The following is a 22,986-nucleotide window of genomic DNA, read 5'->3' on the forward strand; positions in this document are numbered from 1 at the left end:
TTGATGCCAGACTCGGTCAAATGCTGCCTTGATGTCAAGGGCAGTCACTCTCACCTCACCTCTGGAATTCAGCTCCTTTGTCCATGTTTGGACCAAGGCTGTAATGAGGTCAGGAGCTGAATGGTCCTGGCGGAACCCAAACTGGGCATCAGTGAGCAGGTTATTGGTGAGTAAGTGCTGCTTGATAGCACTGTCGATGACACCTTCCATCACTTTGCTGATGATTGAGAGTAGACTGATGGGGCGGTAATTGGCCGGAATAGATTTGTCCTGCTTTTTGTGGATAGGACATACCTGGGCAGTTTTCCACATTGTCGGATAGATGCCAGTGTTGTAGCTGTACTGGAATAGCTTGGCTAGAGGCGCGGCTAGTTCTGGAGCACAAGTCTTCAGCATGATAGCCGGGATGTTGTCAGGGCCCATAGCCTTTGCTGTATCCAGTGCGCTGAGCCGTTTCTTGATATCATGTGGAGTGAATCGAATTGGCTGAAGAATGGCTTCTGTGATGGTGGGTACCTCGGGAGTAGGCCGATATGGATCATCCACTCGCCACTTCTGGCTGAAGTTGGCTGCAAACGTTTCAGCCTTGTCTTTTGCACTCACCTGCTGGGCTCCATCATCATTGAGGATGTAACTATTTGTTTTCATACATCATAAGAAGGCTATTGGCTTTCAGTTGTGACAAGAAACCAATTTGAATCACAGAATGTGGTCTCCAAAACAATGGTAAAAATCTTGAAATCCTATGTAACAAAAAAAGGAACTTATTTATTTACCTGAAGACAGTGGCCTTGAGCGGCGCCCTATGTTCATGGGTATCTTTTAGATGTTGGGCTTCTTTGAGGTTGTGTCAGTATTGCAGGTTGACATGTATGCAAACAGAAAGAGGAAATTTGGAGAGCAGAACACAAAGCCGCTAATTCACCTGTTCCCACTTCCACAGTGGAGGCTGTGAATCAACTTGATGGGCATGGAATTCATCGACATCTACCTGAATATTTTTGATGCTTTAAAATTCTAAAGCTGATTTCCAGCAGCATACAATTCCAGAGAAAGATGCTATAAAGAATCTCTCCTGCTTGACACAAAAGATATTTTTAGAAATGCATAAATTGTATTAAAGTTTAGAATACCTTGCAGTATTCAAACTACGGTTTCTTCTTTTCAAAAAATGTCATGGAAAGCTTTAAGGAGTCAGAAGGGTTTTCTAAAGGCACCATTGCTCAGGCTTTGATGTCGAGAGTCTGTAAACTAGGTACTAAGCCATGAAACATTGAAAAGACATTGGAGTGGAAATTCAGCTTGGGGCTGTAGCGCAAATACATTATTTTATTCATTCCTGGGATGTGAGCGTCGCTGGCAAGGCCAGCATTTATTGCCCATCCCTAATTGCCCTCGAGAAGGTTGTGGTGAGCCCCCTTCTTGAACCGCTGCAGTCCGTGTGGTGAAGGTGCTCCCACAACGCTGTTCGGGAGGGAGTTCCAGGAATTTGGCCCAGCGACGATGAAGGAACGGCGATATATTTCCAAGTCAGGATGATGTGCGACTTAGAGTGTTCCCATGCGCCTGTTGCCCTTGTCCTTCTAGGTGGTAGAGGTTGTGAGTTTGGGAGGTGCTGTCGAAGAAGGCTCGGCGAGTTGCTGCGGTGTTGCACAGACCACCTGTTGTACTTCCATTAACATCAACAGAAGTGGATATAGGGCGGGGCGTATAACATACCGTCCATTTTGTACTAATGCCCAAGGCCAATTTCCACCCCATTATCACATTGGGCTTGAGTTTCTGCGGGGATTCTCCCAACTGTCTGCCGTAACTTCGGTGGAAGGTCTGTGGAAAGCGCCGGAGACATTACGTTAAGGCGTAAATGTTGCGGTAGACCTCAGCAGAAATTCAGGTCCATTATCTCTATCCAACAGTACCATGCATTTATTACCTAATGCTTGTTAAAACAAATACAGAATAACCACTTTCCTTCTGTAAGTGATAAAGTGTTGTTCTTGTAGTGAACTACAATTAAATTAAAATATACGACAGGAAGAATTACTGAGCTATAGTGAATGGAAAACCCATAAACTGGATCACAAAAAAATTCTATTAGCATTTGGTATATCCATCTTAACTGATTATGGATTGAATCTCAGTTAAGTACCATCTTTTCTCCTGATTGCTTTTAATTGCTTCTCTCTTATACTTCAGTCGGAGCAGCCACCAGTTTAATAGGGATAAAATCTCCAGCTTTCATTAATCACTTGTATTTGTTCAGCAGAATATTTTAAAAACAGGAACATTTAATGAGTCTAGTACTTAACTATTCACCTGTCGGGCAGACCCGCAGTATCCACGGTGATGGATTGAGAAAGAAGATGTAGCTATACTACGGGCGAGGTGAGGAAGCCCTGGCCCTCTTCAAATGGAAGATTCTGCTGTCTCCAGGTGTTTGAGCTGGTGGACATGCTCCACATAGGACAGAGGGCTGTGGGGATTGGGCGGGAAAGTGGAGTTGAGGTCGAAGATCAGCCATGATCTTATTGAATGGCGGAGCAGGCTCGAGGGGCCGAATGGTCTAATCCTGCTCCTAATTCTTATGGTCACTCACTGGTGGTAATTTTGTCTTTGTGTGGTAATGTAAAGTGGCTGATAGTGAGACGGCAGTCTGGTCTACATCTCTCCCGATTCTTATTTCCATTGAAAAGCATCCTCTTTATTTTGATGAAATAACACACTCACATCTGTTTCGCTCTTCACCTAATTTAAGGTGACTTACTTTCCAGCTCTGGTCGTGGAGCTACTGAAGGTACGTGTGGGCAGGTAGGTCTGCAGATCATGAAGGTAGGGTGGGGCAAGGCAATAGAGGGGTTTCAGAGTGACGTTGAGAATCCTAAGGTCAGTGGACTTCGGCATGAAGAGTCTGCGAGGGTTGGAGAGAACCAGGGTAATAAATATACAGAATGTTGTGAGGGTGAGGCCACAATGTATGGCATTTTGAATGAGTTGTGACCTATGGAAGGTTGAGGCAGAGTGTTTAGCGAGGACAGCAATAGAAAAGAACACAGAAAGAACAGATATAGAGAAGTAAACTCAATTTGAGAACTTGAGGTCAAACAGGACATTTTCCTTTAACACCTCCTGGCTTAGCTGGAGGAGCAACTTGGGAGGTTGATATAAAAAAGGCCAGAAGCCAGTAGCTGCGAGTGGGAGGTAAAGCGGATGCCTTTGATTTTACTGACATTAAGCTCCGGGATGCTACTTAGTACCAATCTTTGACAATTAGCCCTAGATTGAGAGTACTTTTGAAAAATTCGCTTATGGGATCTGGGTGTCGCTGGCAAGGCCAGCATTTATCGCCCATCCCTAGTTGCCCTTGAGAAGGTGGTGGTGAGCCGCCTTCTTGAACCGCTGCAGTCCGTGTGATGAAGGTACTCCCACAGTGCTATTAGGTAAGGAGTTCCAGGATATTGACCCAGTGACGATGAAGGATCGGTGCTATACTTCTAAGTCAGGATGGTGTGTGACTTGGAGGAGAACTTGGAGGTGGTGGTGTTCCCATGCGCCTGCTGCCCTTGTCCTTCTAGGTGGAAGAGGTCGCGGGTTTGGGAGGTGCTGCTGAAGAAGCCTTGGCGAGTTGCTGCAGTGCATCTTGTAGATGGTACACACTGCAGCCACGGTATGCTGGTGGTGGAGGGAGTGAATGTTTAAGGTGGTGGATGGGCTGTCAATCAAGCGGGCTGTTTTGTCCTGAATGGTGTCGAGCTTCTTGAGTGTTGTTGGAGCTGCACTCTTCCAGGCAAGTGGAGAGTATTCCATCACTCTCCTTACTTGCGCCTTGTAGATGTTGGAAAGGCTTTGGGAGTCAGGAGGTGAGACACTTGCCGCAGACTATCTAGCCTCTAACCTGCTCTTGTTGCCACCGTATTTATGTGGCTGGTACAGTTAATATTTTGGTCAATGGTGACCCCCCAGGATGTTGATGGTGGAGGATTGAGCAATGGTAATGTCAAGGGGCGGTGGTCAGAATCTCGCTTGTTGCAGATAGTCATTGCCTGACACTTCTGTGACGTGAATGTTACCTGCCACTTATCAGTCCAAGCCTGAACATTGTCCAGGTCTTGTTGCATGCGGGCATGGACTTACATTAAATATTGGTGCTATTTCATCCTCCCTTGTTTCTCCTTCATTAATTTGAGTAAAATGTGGTGTGACATTACAATACCTCAATGAATTTGTTGCCTCCAGCAGCAGCAGCTGCAGCTCTCTGTTCCTGCAGTGTTGCCACTCTGTGACCATATGGCTCCATATAAGAAAAGTTTCCCTTGCAGGAATGTGGAACTTATACATTTGAATGTGGAACTTATTCTTCGCGAGCACCTCTCAACTCTGCGACCTCTACCACCTAGAAGGACAAGGGTAGCAGACGCACAGGAACACCACCACCTCCAAGTTCCCCTCCAGGTCACACACCATCCTGACTTGGAAGTATATCGGCCGCACCTGTACCGTCGCTGGGTCAACATCCTGGAACTTCCTCCCTAACAGCGCTGTGGGAGTACCTTCACCACACGGTTCAAGAAGGCGGCTCACCGCCACCTTCTCAAGGGCAATTCGGGATGGGCAATAAATGCTGGCCTTGCCAGCGATGCCCACATCCCATGAACAAATTTTTAAAAATTCATCACTGAACTGCAGAAGCTTGATTAACTTTGGAGACGTTACTTAAAATGTGAGTGAGTTCATGTGGACCTGGAATTCAGATGAAGCATGATCCCCGACAGTCTTTTCTGTGCACCTCAGTGTTCCCCACTGTCTGGGAAAGGTTTTCCCGCATGATGCATTGGCAAAGAGACATATTGGACGGTATTTATTTCACAAACAAAAACTTTCCTATTATTAACATTTACACGTGTTATCAAGCAAAACCAGAAAATGCTGGAAACGTACAACAAGTCAGCTAACATCTGTGGAGGGAAAAGGTGACGAAGGCTGAAAGATAGGCAAGTATTTGAAAAGATTTCGAAAAACGAAGAGGGACGGGGCGAAAGTTGAAACTCGAGGCGTTAATTGATGGATGGACTTGCAACCTGCTTAAAGAAAAGCAGGAGGTTGTTAGATGATATATAAAAAAAAATCATCTGGGTCAGCCAATAGGAAGAAGCAGCTTAACAAACACTGAGTCACAGTTTCCTTGAAGAAAATAGCAGGACAAAACCAAGGTTGCTTCTAAACATAAGAACATAAGAATTAGGAGCAGGAGTCAGCCATTCGGCCCCTCGAGCCTGCTCCCTCATTCAATAAGATCATGGCTGATCTTCGACCTCAACTCCACTTTCCCACCTGATCTCCATATCCCTTGATTACCGTACAGTCCAAAAATCTATCTATCTCAGCCTTGAATATACTCAACGATTCAGCATTCACAGCCCTCTGGGACAGAGAATTCCAAAGATTCACAATCCTCTGAGTGAAGAAATTCTTCCTCCTCTCAGTCTTAAATGGCCGACCCCTTATCCTGAGACTATGCCCCCTAGTTCTAGACTCTCAAACAGGGGAAACAACCTCTCAGCATCTACCCTCTCAGAATCTTATCCGGGAATGTTTTTAGATAGAAATCTAGGGTTATGCAAGGCATTTCTATGAGTTAAATTAAATACATATCTGGAAACCTACTCACCAAAGTCATAGGCCTAGAAATTCACTATGGCCCCGCCAGCTGGCTAGCGCCCAAAAGTTAGCGCTGGGCGCGGAGCCAGTTGCGACTGTCAGATATTCAGTTTTTGCACCCCAAGTCGGAACCGGGCGCTATTCCAGGGTGTGCCCGCCCCTGCTTGGGGCGCTGAAACTGAATTTCAGCGCTCTAGGCGCTGCTGCGCCACCCACTGCGGAGCGGCAGGCTGCGGTACTGCAGGCCTCCTCCTTCTCTTAAGGGGGAGGTGCCTGCAACGGGGAGATCGCCGCTGGATAGTGCCGGCAAATGAGCCCGGCACCACGGAGAAGTGCCGGGTTCGCGGAAAGCAGCCGGCAATGCCGCAGGGGGGGGGCCGGGGTGGAGGAGGCCGGGGAAGGAGGCGCGGTCAGGCGGCTGCCGAAAAAGCGGCCGGCCGCACCTCCACCTTAAAGCGCCCCACCAAGGCTACAGTACGGCCCCGTTTTCTGGTCGCTGTTTGCGGCCGCTGCGGAAGAGGCGGCCGCAACTAAATATGGGGATCGGGCCGGTATCGGGGCGGAACCGGGGCACTGCGCACACCGATGACGTCATCGGTGCTGGCGCAGCGCTAACGGCTACCGCCGCCATTACCGCTGCGCTGAATATCAGCGCAACCTCCTGTATTGGCGCAGAAGCCCTCTTTAGGCGGTAACTGGCCGCAAAGCTGCCGACGCCTTAATGAATTTCTAGGCCATAATTTCTAACCGAACGATATTTAAAAACAATCTTCAAGTCTGTACCTGGTCTCTTAAAATGAATTGCCAGGAATGTGCAAAATGATCAGCTCAGAATTTTGTATCTTCCCCAATTGAAGTTTGGGGTTTCTGGTTAAAAAATCTTTATTGTCTGTGATTTATTTGCACTTGAGATCGATGTTGCGCACTACGCCTTGTAAGGATAATTGATTTTTATACTTCAGTTTCTCCCTTGTACTAAAAGTCCTCAGATTTTCCCAGGTCGTAAGACTGTTCTTGGGTTGATAATAAGGAGCCTGAGTGCTCACACAATTCTAGATTCACGCTTTGATTTATGACCCAAGAGAGTATTAGATGGCATTACCATTCACCATAAAGTAATTGACTGATTGTGCTTAAATGTTCAATCCATGGAGTGGTTTGTGCACCTTTCGTCTTGGGGGATAATCTGATGACTCTAGAAAGCTGCAGTCACAGCACAGACAGGCGCTGTGTGAACATATTTGCTTTTTTGGATGGATTTTTAAATAAGGCTCAGCACAGAACCAAGTTGACCTTGACAACAGCTGGGCTAAACACTTAAAAAAAGAACATACTTTTTTTGTCCTCAAAGTAATTTCCTTGAGCTAAAAAGTCAGGAACTCATTTTTTTTTTTTGCGCTGTGAACATCACCAATATCCCAAGAGGAGATCCACTTTGAGCAGAGACTCACGTTTCAATTAAACAACGCGCGATTATTATACTTCTCAGCATACTGATATCAGTAAAGAGACGTGGGCCACCGAGAGGACAGAGAAACAGATAACTTACAATCCTGGAGAAGGTGGCGGGGACGTCCTCAAAGAGAGAGAATTTTGAACTAGGCAATCTTGCCAAATTTATGGCAGCTTCCAATAGAAACCATCTTCAGAGTGTACGTGTGCGAATTCTACCAGGGGGCTCTTTTCGGAAAAGCCTAAAAGGATTAGAAGATTGACATTGTTAGATTTTTCCTTCTCTTGTACAGCCATCATGGGAAAGTGCAAAAACGAAAGACAGGAAAAGGTCAGTTGGTCCATCGAGTTACACTTTCAAGGTGTAAATTCTGCACGCCATGATCCTCATTGCCTCTGCCCCCACCCCCCGCCCTTCTCCCCCTCCCCACCAAGCATTCAATCTCTAGAGAAAACCCAAAAAGAGCAAAAACCTTCGGCCAATTTAGGAAAAGACACTGGGACATTTCTCTCCCATCCGCTAAGGCAATCCAGCAAGCTCCAGGAGACCACAGAGACTGAGAGACACCCCTCAGTACCCACCTACCTTCTATATTGGCCACTCTTGGGAACTCATTCCGCTCCCTTTTGAATGCCTGCAGCCAATCTGCACATCATTTGGACTCAGTTTAAATGATGCTGAATTAAATTGCACAGCCAAAATTTCCCTGGATTTAATCAGAACTCAAGAAGCGCTAGATTCAACATTTGTACCTTGGGTTCACTTACAATTCGGGTCGTTGCTAAAGCCATTTTCTGTATCCAAGGGGCCGATTTGAACAAGCTGAAATTGGCGTTAACAGGGCAGTAACCCCCGTAGAATGGGATCAGTAGACTTACTGACACTGACATAACAACAGGAAATGCTGGAAAAACTCAGCAGGCCAGGCAAGTCCTGACGAAGGGTTTCGACCTGAAACGTTGACTCTATTTCTCTCTCCGCGGATGTTGCCTGGCCTGCTGTTTTTCCAGCATTTCCTGTTGTTATTTCGGATTTCCAGCATCCGCAGTATTTTGCTATCGTACTGACACTGACACTCTGGCCACCATCATTTTGAAAGGGGCCTTCCCATAGGTGGCTGGAGCACTCGCCAGTTTCAGGCGGTAGGCCTGTTTACTGTGAGAATCGGTGACCAGTGCTGTAATTAGGACCCCGATTGCAATTTGAAGTGTCAGATAAGGGGGAGCATGTGGCGTCCATGTGTCCTGGCATCGAGCGGTCTAAGCGGCGGGCCTTAAAGGGACCACTGCTTGTTGCTCCAATGAAGGTCTCAAAGCGCTCAATTCTCATAGAATCTGGATAACAAGGAGTGTAGACCATTCATGGCACAGGACAACTGCACCCCCCCCCCCCGCCCCCCCCCCCCCCCAAGTTCCACCTTCCCTCCCTTCAGGACCTATTGACAACTGGCTTGGCTTCGGAACTGATCGGAATTCCTCAAACCGTCATGTTGCAGTGGGATGTCTGTTCAGGGGGTACATAAGAACATAAGAAATAGGAGCAGGAGTCGGCCATTTGGCCCTTCGAGCCTGCTCTGCCATTCATCAAGATCATGACTGATCTTCTACCTCAATTCCACCTTCCCACACTATCCCCATATCCCTTAATTCCCTTCGTTCCCAAAAATTTATCGACCTCTGTCTTGAATATACTCAACGACTGAGCATCTACAGCTCTCTGGGGTAGAGAATTCCAAAGATTCACCACCCTTTGAGTGAGGAAATTTCTCCTCATTTCAGTCCTAAATGGCCGACCCCTTATTCTGTGACTGTGACCCTGTGTTCTCGACTCCCCAGCCAGGGGGAAACATTTTCCCAGCATTAACCCTGTCAAGCCCCTTAATAATTTTATGTTTCAATTAGATCACCTCTCATTCTTCTAAACTCCAAGCAACAATGGCCTAGTCTGCTCGGTCTCTCCTCATAGGGCAATCCCCTCATCCCAGGGCAATCCCCTCATCCCAGGAACCAGTCTAGTGAACCTTCGCTGCACTCCCTCGAAGGCATTTCTAAGGTATTTATGAAGGTAACTCGCTAGCGGCGTGGAATGACGTATGAGGAGAGATTCGGTCGATTGGGTTTATACTCACTGGAGTTTAGAAGAATGAGAGGGATCTCATTGAAACTTATAAAATTCTGACAGGACTGGACAGACTGGATGCAGGAAGGATGTTCCCGATGGCGGGGGAGTCCAGAACCAGGGGTCACAGTCTAAGGATAAGGGGTAAGCCATTTAGAACAGAGATGAGGAGGAATTTCTTCACCCAGAGAGTGGTGGACCTGTGGAATTCTCGACCACAGAAGGCAGTGGAGGCCAATTCATTAAATATATTCAAGAAGGAGTTGGATATATTTCTTAAGGCTAAAGGGATCAAGGGATATGGGGAGAAGGCAGGGACAGGGTACTGAATTTGGATGATCAGCCATGATCTTATTGAATGGCGGAGCAGGCTCGAGGGGCCGAATGGCCTACTCCTGCTACTATCTTCTATGTATCTATGTATCTAAGGCCCTGGGTTCAAAGTAGCCGGACGCTCCACCCCGCCCCTCCCCCACCACCACCAGCAGATACAGCTGGGTAGCCAGCGCACTCCACCAGTCGGTCTCCCGCAAGCTGAGATCCACCCCGGGTTTTTCTCAGCTCATGGTGTACGCTTGCTGCGCTTAAAATACATATTAGGCACATTTCTAATTTCCCTCCATTAGAATCATTTAAACTGAAGTGAAGTCAGGCATTTACAGATCAAACCCATTCAAAAATTCAAGGGCTGAGTATTGTTTTGTGTTCAAAAACCGTACGGGGGGGGGTAATTTTCACTTGCAACAGTGGTGGGGAAACTGGCGGTCGTGGATCGTCTGCCTGTCTCAACAACAACAACTTGCATTTGAAGGAAACTCTCGATTTACCGGCACCTAAATAACCGGAAATCTCGGTTAACCGGCAAAATTCAGGAGTAGGTTCAGGTAAGTTTTACTTCATATGACTGGCCCTTCCTCGATCTGTGGCTGTGCAATCAGGTGTGCCTGCAGCTGTTGCTAAGCAACAGGGATGCTTGGATCTTGTGGCCATTGTTCTGCACCTGTTGCTAAGCAACAGGGTTTGTTGCTGTATACGGAGCTCTCAGCTCTCGTATCTTTTACTATAGCTCTCGGTAATCCGGATAAAAAAGAGTTTCCTGTATATAGCAAGGCGCTTAAGCCACCTGTTGTATGACGGGCGGCCAATCCACTATCGCCTCCGCCATCACTGAAAAGTGAAAATCTGCCACTGTGTATCTCTTCCACTCCTCCCTAATGGATTGAAACATATAAGATCCTGAGGGGTCTTGACAGGGTGGATGTGGAGAGGATGTTTCCTCTTGTGGGAGAATCTAGGACTAGGGGGGTCACTGTTTAAAAATAAGGGGTCGCCCATTTAAGACAGAGATGAGGAGAAATTGTTTCTCACAGAGGGCCGTGAGTCTTTGGAACTCTCTTCCTCAGAGGGCGGTGGAAGCAGAGACTTTAAATATTTTTAAGGCAGAGGTAGATCGATTCTTGGTAAGCAAGGGGGTGAAAAGTTATCGGGGGTAGGCGGGAATGTGGAGCAATCAGATCAGCCATGGTCTTATTGAATGGCGGAGCAGGCTCGAGGGGCCGAGTGGCCGACTCCTGCTCCTAATTTGTATGTTCGTATGTAATCCCATCTTTGTCCCCGGCTAATTAAATCAGACCGAAATCAAATGTCCATTGTTCAGAAATACAAACAGAGTTTTTTAGATTACGTTCCTGAATTATTCTGCATCACCACATTCGACGCTACACCTAGACTTTCTTCCGAGGAATCATGAAATGCAATTAGTTTGTGGCTGCCAGCACTGAATTAATCTCCGTTATCCATTATAATAACTTAAAGTACAGCACATCCAGTGGGTGGTCTAGCTCTGATTTATTTATTGTACTAGTCGGTGTCTGATGAACGCTGTGTGTATATGGGACCGTACATTCATATGAGAGAGTGAGAAATAAAAGACTTACATTTACATAAAGCCTTTGACGACCACCCAAAGCACTTTACAGCTAATGAAGCACCTTTGGAGTGTAGTCACTGTTGTAATGTGGGAAACACGGCAGCCAGTGGCACACAGCAATCTCCCACAAAGCGATAATGATCAGATAATCTATTTTTGTTATGTTGATTGAGGGATAGATATTGGCCAGGACACCAGGGATAACTCCCCTGCTCTTCTTCAAATAGTGCCATGGGATCTTTTATGTCTACCTGAGAGAGCAGATGGGGCCTCGGTTTAACATCTCAACTGAAAGACGGTACCTCTGACAGTGCAGCACCCCCTCAGTACTGCCCTGGAGTGTCAACTTGGATTTTTGTGCTCAAGTCTCTGGAGTGGGACTTGAACCCACAACCTTCTAAATCAGAGGTGAAAGTGCTAACCACTTCATTTTTTATATATTATTTATCGAGCATTGAAAACATTTACAACATCGTGATCATTCCATTGTATCATACAAATCCATTCCGCCACCCTGCACAGCCATTCCTCCACCACATATTAACATCAAAATCTGAAGTTTAATTTGCTTTCCATAACATATACTACTAATCTATTGTACTTTAAAAATTGATCAGTAATCATGGCTCCAAATAAGGGAGGTGTGCCTGATAATCCCCCCATCATTTAATCTCCGGCCCTTCCCTCCTCTCAAGCTCCTTCCCAACTTTTTGGGCAGCTGTTGCTTTCTCCTGCAGCCTCCGGCTCTTTTTCACCTCCTGTTTGAACCTTCCCTGCAGTTTCAGCCTCTTCCTTACATTAGGTTTGAGCCGAGGAGCTGCCCCTTCTCCCTCCTTCTGCCCCTCACTAACCTTTCCCTTTCCACACAATGTCACCCCACCCCCCACTTCCATGTCACTGTCCCCCTCTGACTCCTCACTCTCGAGCTCTTCTGTAACCTCACGTCCCTGCTCCCCATCAGATACATATTCTCCCTTAGAGAGTCTTCCTGCTATCACGGTTTCTCCAACAGTGTCACTCGCTTCGGCCTCATCTCCACCACTGACCCTTGCTCCCCGTTTCTTCTCTCTCTGGGACAATGGTGCATCTGCTCCTATCTTGATCCCTTCTGGCATCTTTGTCTCCATGCTCCTGTCCTGCTGCCCCTTTAAGGCTCCTACCTCTTGCACCCTCTCCTTGTCTTTCCCCCTCCTGCTACCCGAGATGTCCGCCTCCCCGTCTTTCTTTGGAGGACTTACACTTATCCTGCACCCCGCTCCCACCTCCTCTCCCTCTGCAGACACCAGATTCTTTAGGGAGAGCCGAGCCATATTATGGCTCACCTCTGCCCTCAACCCATCCTGCCCTCTGCTGTCTTTGTCCTTTTCCACCGTACTTGGTGTGTTTTTCACCATCTCCAACCTGTTCTCTGCTCTGCAATGTTCTGCCTCTTCCTTTGCTTTTTTCTCCTTCCATTCATCAGCTGTGTCCTCCGACTGCTCCGCTCCTCCGTCCGCTCCACTCACACCTCCTGCTCCTTCTCCCATCTCCTTATCACTCAAGTGACTTTCTTCTACCTCACACTCCCAGCGGGTGGGGTCTTTGTGACACAGCCCACAGCTCCCTGCCTTGCAGCTCCGAGCGATGTGTCCAGACTCGCCGCAGTTATAACAGTACAAGTCTGAACAGCTTCTTACAAGGTGGTCGTGTCCAAGACAATAATAACAAACCTTCAAAATAACAACAGAGAATGCTGGAAAAACTCAGCAGGTCAGGCAACATCCGTGGAGAGAAATTTGAGTTGACGTTTCGGGTTGAAACCCTTCTTCAAAACTGGAAAGAAAATAAAAAGATCGAAGGCAAAGCTGTGATCGAACAAAAGAAGAAAAAGAGACAATAAAAGGTATGCGAAGCCAGATGATATGGTAATGGGCCCGTGGAGACAAAAGGCAGCTGAGATTCGGTGTGAAGTGTACTGGCAGGATAAGGACAGCCGCCAGGTGAGAGAGAAAAACAAAAGGAAAGGAGGGGGGTGGAGAAAAAAAAGGACCCAAAACAAAGGGGTGGAAAAAATTAAAAGGAAAAAAGTAATAGGGGCCAGGTTATGATCTGAAATTATTGAACTCGATAGTGAGTCCGGAAGGCTGCAAAGTGCCTAGTCGGAAGATGATGTGCTGTTCCTCGAGTTTACGTTGAGCTTCCGTGGAACAATACAAGAGGCCAAGGATGGTGAGGTCCGAGTGGGAATGGAGCGGTGAATTAAAATGACAGGTGACCGGAAGCTCGGGGTCACCCTTACGGTCTGAACGGAGGTGTTCCGCAAAGCGGTCACCCAATCTGCGTTTGGTCTCCCCAATGTAGAGGAGACCGCATCGTGAGCAGCGAATACAGTATACTAGATTGCAAGAAGTACAAGTGAATCGCTGTTTCACCTGGAAGGGGTGTTTGGGGCCCTGGACAGTGGGAAGGGGGGAGGTATAGGGGCAGGTGTTACATCTCCTGCGCTTGCACGGGAAGGTGCCAGGCGAAGGGGAAGGGCTGTTGGGGGTGATAGAGGAGTGGACTAGGGTGTCAAGGAGGGAGCGGTCCCTATGGAATGCTGAAAGGGGAGGGGAGGGGAAGATGTGTTTGGTGGTGGGATCACTTTGGAGGTAGCGGAAATGGTGGAGGATGATCTGTTGAATGTGGAGGCTGGTGGGGTGAAAGGTGAGGACAAGGGGAACCCTATCGTGGTTCCGGGAGGGAGGGGCAGGGGTGAGGGCAGAAGTGCGGGAGATAGAACGGACACGGTCGAGGGCCGTGTCGACCACGGTAGAGGGGAATCCTCGGTTGCGGAAAAAGGAAGACATGTCGGAAGCACTGGTGTGGAAGGTGGCATCGTTGGAGCAGATACGGCGGAGGCGGAGAAACTGGGATAATGGAATAGAGTCCTTACAGGAGGCGGGGTGGGAGGAAGTGTAGTCCAGGTAGCTGTGGGAGTCAGTGGGCTTGTAGTGAATATTGGTCGATAGCCTATCCCCAGAGATGGAAACGGAGAAGTCGAGGAAGGGAAGGGAGGAGTCAGAGATGGACCATGTGAAGGTGAGGGAAGGGTGGAAATTGGAGGCAAAGTGAATGAAATTGTCTAGTTCGGGGCGAGAGCAGGAAATGGCACCGATACAGTCATCAATGTATCGGAAAAAGAGGTGAGGGAGGGGACCTGAGTAGGACTGGAACAAAGATTGTTCCACATAGCCCACGAAAAGGCAGGCATAGCTAGGACCCATGCGGGTACCCATAGCAACACCTTTAATTTGGAGGAAATGAGTGGAGTTAAAGGAGAAGTTGTTCAATGTGAGAACAAGCTCAGCCAGGCGGAGGAGGGTGGTGGTGGATGGGGACTGGACGGGCCTCTGTTCAAGGAAGAAGCGGAGCACCCCCAGGCCATCCTGGTGGGGGATGGAGGTGTAGAGGGATCGTACGTCCATGGTGAAAAGGAAGCGGTTGGGGCCAGGAAACTGGAAACTGTTAAAGTGGCGGAGGGCATCCGAAGAGTCGCGGATGTAGGTGGGAAGAGACTGGACAAGGGGAGAAAAGATAGAGTCGAGATAGGAAGAGATGAGTTCCGTGGGGCAAGAACAGGCTGAAAAGATGGGTCTACCAGGGCAGTCCTGTTTGTGGATCTTGGGAAGGAGGTAGAAGCGGGCTGTGCGGGGTTGGGGAACTATGAGGTTGGTGGCAGCGGCGGGAAGATCTCCAGAGGAGATGAGGTCAGTGACAGTCTTGGAAATGGTGGTTTGATGTTCGGTAGTGGGGTCATGGTCCAGGTGGAGGTAGGAGGTGTCGGAGAGTTGGCGTTCAGCTTCCGCTAGGTAGAGGTCTGTACGCCAAACAACAACAGCACCACCCTTGCCAGCGGGTTTAATGACAACGTCAGGGTTGGATCTAAGAGAATGGAGTGCTGCGAGTTCAGAGGGAGGTAGGTTGGAGTGAGTGAGGGGAGCAGAGAAATGGAGACGGCCGATGTCACGGTGGCAGTTAGCGATGAAAAGATCTAGAGAGGGTAAGAGGCCAGGGGGAGGGGTCCAGGTAGAATGGGTATTCTGCAAGCAGGAGAAAGGGTCAGTCATGCGGGGGGAAGACTCCTGGCCAGAGAAGTGGGCACGGAGCCGAAGGCTCCGGTTACCTTCACCTGGTTATCATGCAGTACTCGGAAGTACTGCACTCCTTCCATTGTCTCGAATTTCATGCTATATGGCAATGCCTTCACCCCCTCTGGGAACTGCACCTTCACATAACGGGTTCCATCTGCTACCCGCGTTCCTGGATAGTATCTCCTCTTTATTGCCAAGCAAATTTTAATGTCCCACGACTCCAACTTTTTTATTAGCACATCATCCTCAATATAAACTGGCAGGTTAAAGAATGAGACCATCACCTCTTCAGAATATAGCAGAGATATCTCCAAGAACTTATCTCCAACCTTCAGACTGAGTAAAAGCCTTTCCACCTCCTCTCGGCCACTGACCGTCACCTCGAACCCAACATTCGGCTTTGGTCGGTAGGCAAAGCAGCTTCCCTCACCACAGTCCTCATGTACCGCCTGGATAATATCCCAAGCTCGTATCTCCTTATCCTCACACTGAACCACTACTTTGTTATCTTTTCCAAACCTCCTGGGGTACCGGCCCAAATCTTTGGGCCTTCTTTCTTCCTACCCCCATCATTTTTTCCCCTGATTAAATTCATCCTGGGAACAGTGTCCTCTGAGGGGCCCGGCACTCCGGGTCTCTCAGCAGTCATCTGGCTGCTGTTTAAGGACCAAAAAGGCTCTAAAACCTGAAAAAAAATCCACCACCAACATTTTACAAACTCACTCCAACTCCCTGCAGCAATCAAGCACCCAGCAGCACCTGCTCACTCCTAGCCCCTAGAGAGTGCCACCCACTGAGCCACAGCTGACAGAGAGACAATGTTTATCTCATTATTTGAAATACATGCCATTTCTGAACTCTGCCATTAAACTACACATTGACTCCTTTGCATTATGAATGGTAATTAATGAATCAAGGCCTCATCAAAACTGTATTATTTAATTTCTCCTTCTAACCATTAAAAGGTAAATTAATTTCCATGTTGTAAGTATTTGATGAAACTTGAATTACCAGATTAGCATTTTTATCAGATAATTCTGCAGCTCGCACTATGAAATAAAACATTTAGTTGGTGGCTTATGTATTTAGATGCAACAGTAAGATTCAATTAAGTTAATTATCATAGTTTGTTATAATATTGGAGATTTCCTCTCCACATAGTACCGCATACTGCTTTCAGCTTTAACAGCAAACAAAAAAATGTTCCTGGATCTGGAATCTAAAGACTCCACTGGCCATGAACCTCAGGAATCCAGCTTCTGGTAGAGCCAGGCTAATGAGATGTAAGTTTCCTTAACAGTCTTACGTGAGATGAGTTTGGACAATCTTAATTCAGTTCCAAGTGGGCATAGACCCACACACTACATTGCCCAAAGTTGCTACTAAACGGTATTAATGTATCAATGTCACTCAGTCGCCATCGGTTTTCTGGTGTGAAGAATGGAAGAACGTCACATTGATTGCAGCAGTGAGCACTCCTCTTAGATTGGGGCTGAGGCATATTGTTGAAGCAGAGTAGAGGGAGCCTTACTCTTCATCTAGCTGTGCTACTCCTCACCTGCAAACGTTTGATGCTGGCACTAGAAATGCTGCATTCACCCCACATAAATCAAGTTTAAGTGTAAAATTAACAAAGCAAGATTAAAGCGAACAGCTGGTTTTTAGTTTCATTAGAATCCTTCACATCACTCACATTGCCTCTTTAAAAACAAAGAAATCTGCTTTTTTATTTGTCCTATCAAAGTTGATAACTTCACACTTCTCCACATTATATTCCAACTGCCATGTCCTTGCCCAATCACTTAACCTGTCTAAAACCCTTTGCAGCCTCCTTGCGTCCTCCTCACAACTTACTTTCCCACCTAACTTTGTATCATCAGCAAACCGGTCCACTCATCTAAATCATTGATATAGATTGGAAATAGCTGAAGCCCAAGCACCGATCCTTGTGGTGCTACAGCCTGCCAAGGCGAAGGTGAACCGTATATTCCTATTCTCTGTTTTCTGTCCGTTAACCAATTCTCAATAAATGCTAATATATTATCACCAATCCCATGGGCCCTAATTTTGTGTAATAACCTCTTGTGTGGCACCTTATCGAATGCTTTTTGAAAATCCAAATATATTATATCCACTGGTTCCCCCTTATCCACCTGCTGGTTACAACTTCAAAAAACACTAACAGATTTGTCAAACATGATTTCCTTCTCATAAATCCGTGTTCACTCTGTCCAATCATATTATGATTTTCGAAGTGCCCTGTTATCCTGTCCCTAATAACAGATTCTAGCATTTTCCACTACTACTGATGTCAGGCGAACTGGCCTGCAGTTCCCTGTTTTTTCTCTATCTCCTTTCTTGAATAGCGGGGTTAAGTTTGTTACCTTCCAATCCAAGGGGACTGTTCTAGAATCTAGCAATTTCTGCAAAGATCAAAACTAATGCATCCACTATCTCTGTAGCCACCTCTTTTAAAACCCATGTCGGCCATCAGGTCCAGGGGATGTGTTGGCATTTAGTCCCAGTAATTTCTCAAATACTATTTCTTTCCTAATACTAATTTCTTTAAGTTCCTTATTCTCACTAGGCCACTTGGGTCCCCATTATATTTTTTATTTGTTTATGGGATGTGGGTATCACTGACAAGGCCGGCATTTATTGCCAATCCCTAACTGCCCTTGAGAAGGTGGTGGTGAGCTGCCTTTTTGAACTGCTGCATTCCGTGTGGTGAAGGTGCTCTCGCTGTACGGTTAGGGAGGGAGTTCCAAGATTTTGACCCAGCAAAGATGAAGGATCGGCGATATATTTCCAAGTCAGGATGGTGTGTGACTTGGAGGGGAATTTGGAGGTGGTGGTGTTCCCATGCGCCTGCTGCCTTTGTCCTTCTAGGTGGAAGAGGTCGCGGGTTTGTGACGTGCTGCCGAAGAAGCCTTGGAGAGTTGTTGCAGTGCATCTTGTAGATGGTACACACTGCAGCCACGGTGCGCCGGTGGTGGAGGGAGTGAATGTTTAGGTGGTGGATGGGGTACCAATCAAGCGGGCTGCTTTGTCCTGGATGGTGTCGAGCTTCTTGAGTGTTGTTAGAGCTGCACTCATCCAGGCAAGTGGAGAGTATTCCATCACACTCCTTACTTGTGCCTTGTAGATGGTGGAAAGGCTTTGGGGAGTCAGGAGGTGAGACACTCGCCACAGAATACCTAGCCTCTGACCTGCTCTTGTTGCCACAGTATTTATGTGGCTGGTCCATTTAAGTTTCTGGTCAATGCTGACCCTCAGGATGTTGGTGGTGGGGGATTCCGCAATGATAATGCCGTTGAATGTCAAGGGGCAGTGGTTAGACTCTTGCTTGTTGGAGATAGTCATTGCCTGGCACTTCTGTGGCGCGAATGTTACCTGCCACTTATCAGCCCAAGCCTGAACATCGTCCAGGTCTTGTTGCATGCGGGCATGGACTGTTTCATTATCTGAGGAGTTGTGAATGGCACTGAACACTGTGCAGTCATCGGCGAACATCCCCATATCTGACCTTATGTGGAACGAAGTTCATTGATGAAGCAGCTGAAGATGGTTGGGCCTAGGACACTGCCCTGAGGAACTCCTGCAGCGATGTCCTGGGGCTGTGATGATTGACCTTCAACTACCACAACCAATGGTTTTTTGTGTCTTCTACCGCGAAAAGAAAGACTTGCATTTCGATAGCATCTTTCACGATCAACGTGCTTTACAGCCAATGAAGTACATTTTGAAGTGTAGTCACTGTTGTAATTTAGGAGAGACAGATACAATGGGCTGGATTTTCTCAATGGAGATGAGTTCTGACCAACCAGAGGGATTTTCCCCTGATTGACCTTGTTAAGCCCACCCTGCGGGCTCAGCAGGCCAATTAGGGAGGAAGTCACTGACAGAGCACGTCAACTTCTGACGTGCTGTCTGTCAAGACTTCTTGAAAGAAGAAGTGTCAGCGTTTGACAGCTCTGTGAAGCTGTCAAACACTGACATTCTCTGTAGTTTGATGAGTCCTTGTGTTCAGGACTCATGAAAACTTTCAACTTTGTTGATTTCAGATGGCTGTTGGTTCAGAGGACCCAACAGCCAGTCTGTGTAATCCACAAGGAAGATGTCAGGTCTCCTGATCCAGGGTGGATAAAGGCTGTAGGCAGAAAACAAGGTAAGTGAACATTTTTTAACATTTAACATTCACCTTCCATACTTATCACTCCACACTTGCACCCATCACTCACCTCTACATCTGACTTCCAGGTCCCTCCGACCCCCGCAGACCTCCTTCACGTCTCTTCCAACCCGGCGGGGTTCTCCGAGGTCGGGAAGCCTTCACCTGAGAAGGTAAAATGGCACTAATCCTTTTCTCTGCCTGTTAACTACCTGTTAACATTCAGTTAAAAGGATTCAATCCCTTTCCCGCCTCCAGGAGACGGGACCCGAAGCAGCACATCTTCCCGCCTCCTGGCAAAAGGGCACGGAGGCGGGATGGGGGCGGGTTTGCCATCCGCCCACAATTTCTGCTACTTTACCGGCAGTCCCGCCTCCATGCCCACCTCCTCGGGGCTGAGAAAATCCAGCCCAAATCATTCGCTTAATGTCTCTGCCATTTCCATATTTCCCATTATTATATTTTCTGCTTTCTCTGACTCTAAGGGGCCCACGTTTAGTTTTGCTAATCTTTTCCTTTTTACATACCTCTAGCAGCGTTTACAATCTGTCTCTTTCTAGTTTACTCTCATATTCTATTTTCTCTTTCTTTATCAATTTCTTGGTCCTCCTTTGCTGAATTCTAAAATCCTCCCAATCAATGCTCCTGTTAAGCTGTGCGGGCATGTTGCGGTCTGGAGGTCCTGCACAGGCTGCTTGCCAGCCGGTTAAAGGGGCCACGCACCCAAATTTTGTTTTGCAGGACACATTTTTCCCAATCCTCAGGCTTAGTGCTCTTTTTAGCCACATTATAAGCCTCTTCTTTTGATGTAATGCTCGCCCGTATTTTCCGATCGGAGGCTTCCCGCGTGCGGAGGCCTCCGATCTGGAAAAAATCTACTGACTTACCTGAGGGCTGCCGAGGTCCGGACACTTCCGCTCCTGGGCCTCTCCAACTCGAAATGTGCAGGGCCCACGTATCCCAGAGGCGCAGGCAGTTCGCAAGCATCCCTGGGATCACGTGGGCCATGGGGAGCCAATAGGAGAAGAAAATCTCCCTTCATACACTTGACAGATAGACCTGTTAAATATATGAATGGAGATCACCCCAAAAACACTGTAAAACATTAAATACATTTTTTTTTAAATCACATTTTTAAAATGAGTTGAAATTACAATTTTTGTGAAAAAAATAATTTAAGTGTTTTATGGGGCTAAAAATAAAATTACCTTTTTAAAAGTATTTTTAAATGATAAATGAGTGGAAAAAAAATATTTGTTTTACTTTTTTCAACTCTTATGCTGGTAAAAGCAGGCCTTAATCATGCTTTTACCAGGTATAAGATTTCTGAGGGTTTTCTGCGGGTGGAGGGTCTCCAGAAAGCGGAACTCCCCCCCCGCGGAGACCCTTCTCCAGGGCAGGCGTCCGATCCGTCAGGAGCATTCTTGACAGATCGGAAATACCGGTTTCCAGCACATGCGCTTCGCATGCCTGAAACCGGCATTTCCGATGTCCCTACGGGTGTGTACACAACTCGTACCCACCCGTAGGCATCAGAATATATGGCCCACTATCTTTAACTTCTCTTGTTGGCCACGGTTGGACCACTTTTCCCGTGGGGATTTTATTCCTTCAGGACATAGCAGGCGCAAAGCCTAGCAATTTAACAGTGCAAACTGCCCCCTTGTGTGCCTGATGGAACACTTTACGCGAAAGAAAACCTTTTAGTGTCCTTTGTTAACCTCATTGCAGCAAGAAGAGAACTGAAAAACAAATGCTACCATCCTGAGTTATATCTTTCACTCTTTGATGCTCAGTTGATATAAAGGAAGATCAGCAATGCAATTAAATAAAACTATCAGTCAGAGGTATCAATAGTGTCCCAGGAACAGGACAAGCAATTCATAGACCTACAAGGACAATGCACAGCTGTAAGGATGGTAAATAAGAAGCCCTGTTGTGACAGACTTCACAGCTAGTGGTCCTACAGAGCCTTGGTGAGACCACACCTGGAGTACCGTGTGCAGTTTTGGTCTCCTTACCGAAGAAAGGATATACTTGCCATAGAGGGAGTACAGCAAAGGTTCACCAGACTGATTCCTGGGATGGCAGGACTGTCGTATGAGGAGAGATTGGGTCGACTGAGCCTGTATTCACGAGAGTTTAGAAGAATGAGAGGGGATCTCATTGAAACGTATAAAATTCTGACAGGGCTAAACAGACTGGATGCAGGGAGGATGTTTCCCCTGGCTGGAGGGGTCTAGAATTAGGGGTCACAGTCTCAGGATAAGGGGTAGGACATTTAGGACTGAGATGAGGAGAAACTTCTTCACTCAGAGGGTGGTGAACCTGTGGAATTCTCTACCACAGAAGGCTGTGGAGGCCAAGTCACTGAATATATTTAAGAAGGAGATAGATAGATTTCTAGACACAAAAGGCATCAAGGGGTATGGGGAGAGAGCGGGAATATGGTATTGAGATGGAGGATCAGCCATGATCATATTGAATGGCAGAGCAGGCTCAAAGGGCCGAATGGCCACCTACTGCTCCTATTTTTCTATGTTTGTTTCTATGTTTCTACGAAGGCCTGGTACAATAGCACATGAAATAGACTGTAAATATGGGAAGATCACAGCCTGGTGATCAGTATTAATAACTTACATCACCTGGGTGGACTGTGAGTCATTGCTCACTTGTCAAACCCATGATCACACAGTGTCCCTTTTGTAATGATATCAGCAAATAGTGATGTTATTTGCCTGTTTGATTATCATGCCTTACCAGCATAATTGCATGTATTGATTGCTTGTGCCTGACCAGCAGAGGGCATGTGATGGAGACAAGCAAGGCAGTTTAGTTTTGGTTTCAGTTTCGTTCTAGATGGATTTCTAACATGATGTCTCCTGTAAATGCTGTTAACTGAGTTGAACATACTTTAGATAAAAAGTCATTCTCTTTCATAAATGTCTCGTCATTGAACCCACAAAGAAATCAATACATGGTGTCAGAAGTGGCTGAAAGAGATGAAGAGAAAAAATCTGAAGTTAAATCAGCTCTCCACATATTAGCAAGCCAAAAGAGAACATCGTTACTTACCATTAGAGAATAGCTAACGAAGTGAAAAATGGAAGGTTTACTCCCACCGGCGATGCTTCAGTTGACAGGTAATGTGGCTGAAAATTGGAGGAGATTCAAACAACGTGTAGAGTTGTATTTAGCGGCAATCAGAGCTGACGAGAAAAGTGATAATAAGGAATCGTCAGTGTTCTTACATGTCGTGGGTGATGAAGCGCTGGAGGTGTATAATAATTTCACATTCGCTGCTGATGGAGACAAAATGAAGCTAGATAAAAAAAAATGGAACAGTTTGAGGCCTACTGCATACCTAAACGTAACCTGACGTTTGAGAGGCACAGATTTTTCACATGTGTACAGAAAACGGGTGAGACTAATGATCAGTATGTGACTGAACTGAGAAACCGAAGCAAAACATGTGAATTTGGGGGACTGACAGACTCGCTGATAAAAGACAGACTGGTGAGTGGTATTCCAGATAATGGTCTAAGGG

The 22,986-nt window shown here is 46.9% G+C and overlaps 1 protein-coding gene across 1 annotated transcript in view; it reads right to left on the minus strand.

Annotated features, from left to right (window-relative positions):
- The window catches only part of LOC147117868 (cadherin-18-like), a 1,002,068-nt gene that overhangs the window by 617,234 nt on the left and 361,848 nt on the right, over positions 1-22,986 (minus strand). Inside the window, exon 3 of the mRNA XM_085989250.1 lies at positions 7,205-7,349. The gene's annotated coding sequence lies outside the window, so the exon portion shown is untranslated. The remainder of the gene's footprint in view (positions 1-7,204; positions 7,350-22,986) is intronic.

This window comes from Somniosus microcephalus, chromosome 5 (assembly GCF_052327205.1).
Source record: "Somniosus microcephalus isolate GS21.2 chromosome 5, FLI_Smic_1.0, whole genome shotgun sequence".
Taxonomy (NCBI): Eukaryota; Metazoa; Chordata; class Chondrichthyes; order Squaliformes; family Somniosidae; genus Somniosus; species Somniosus microcephalus.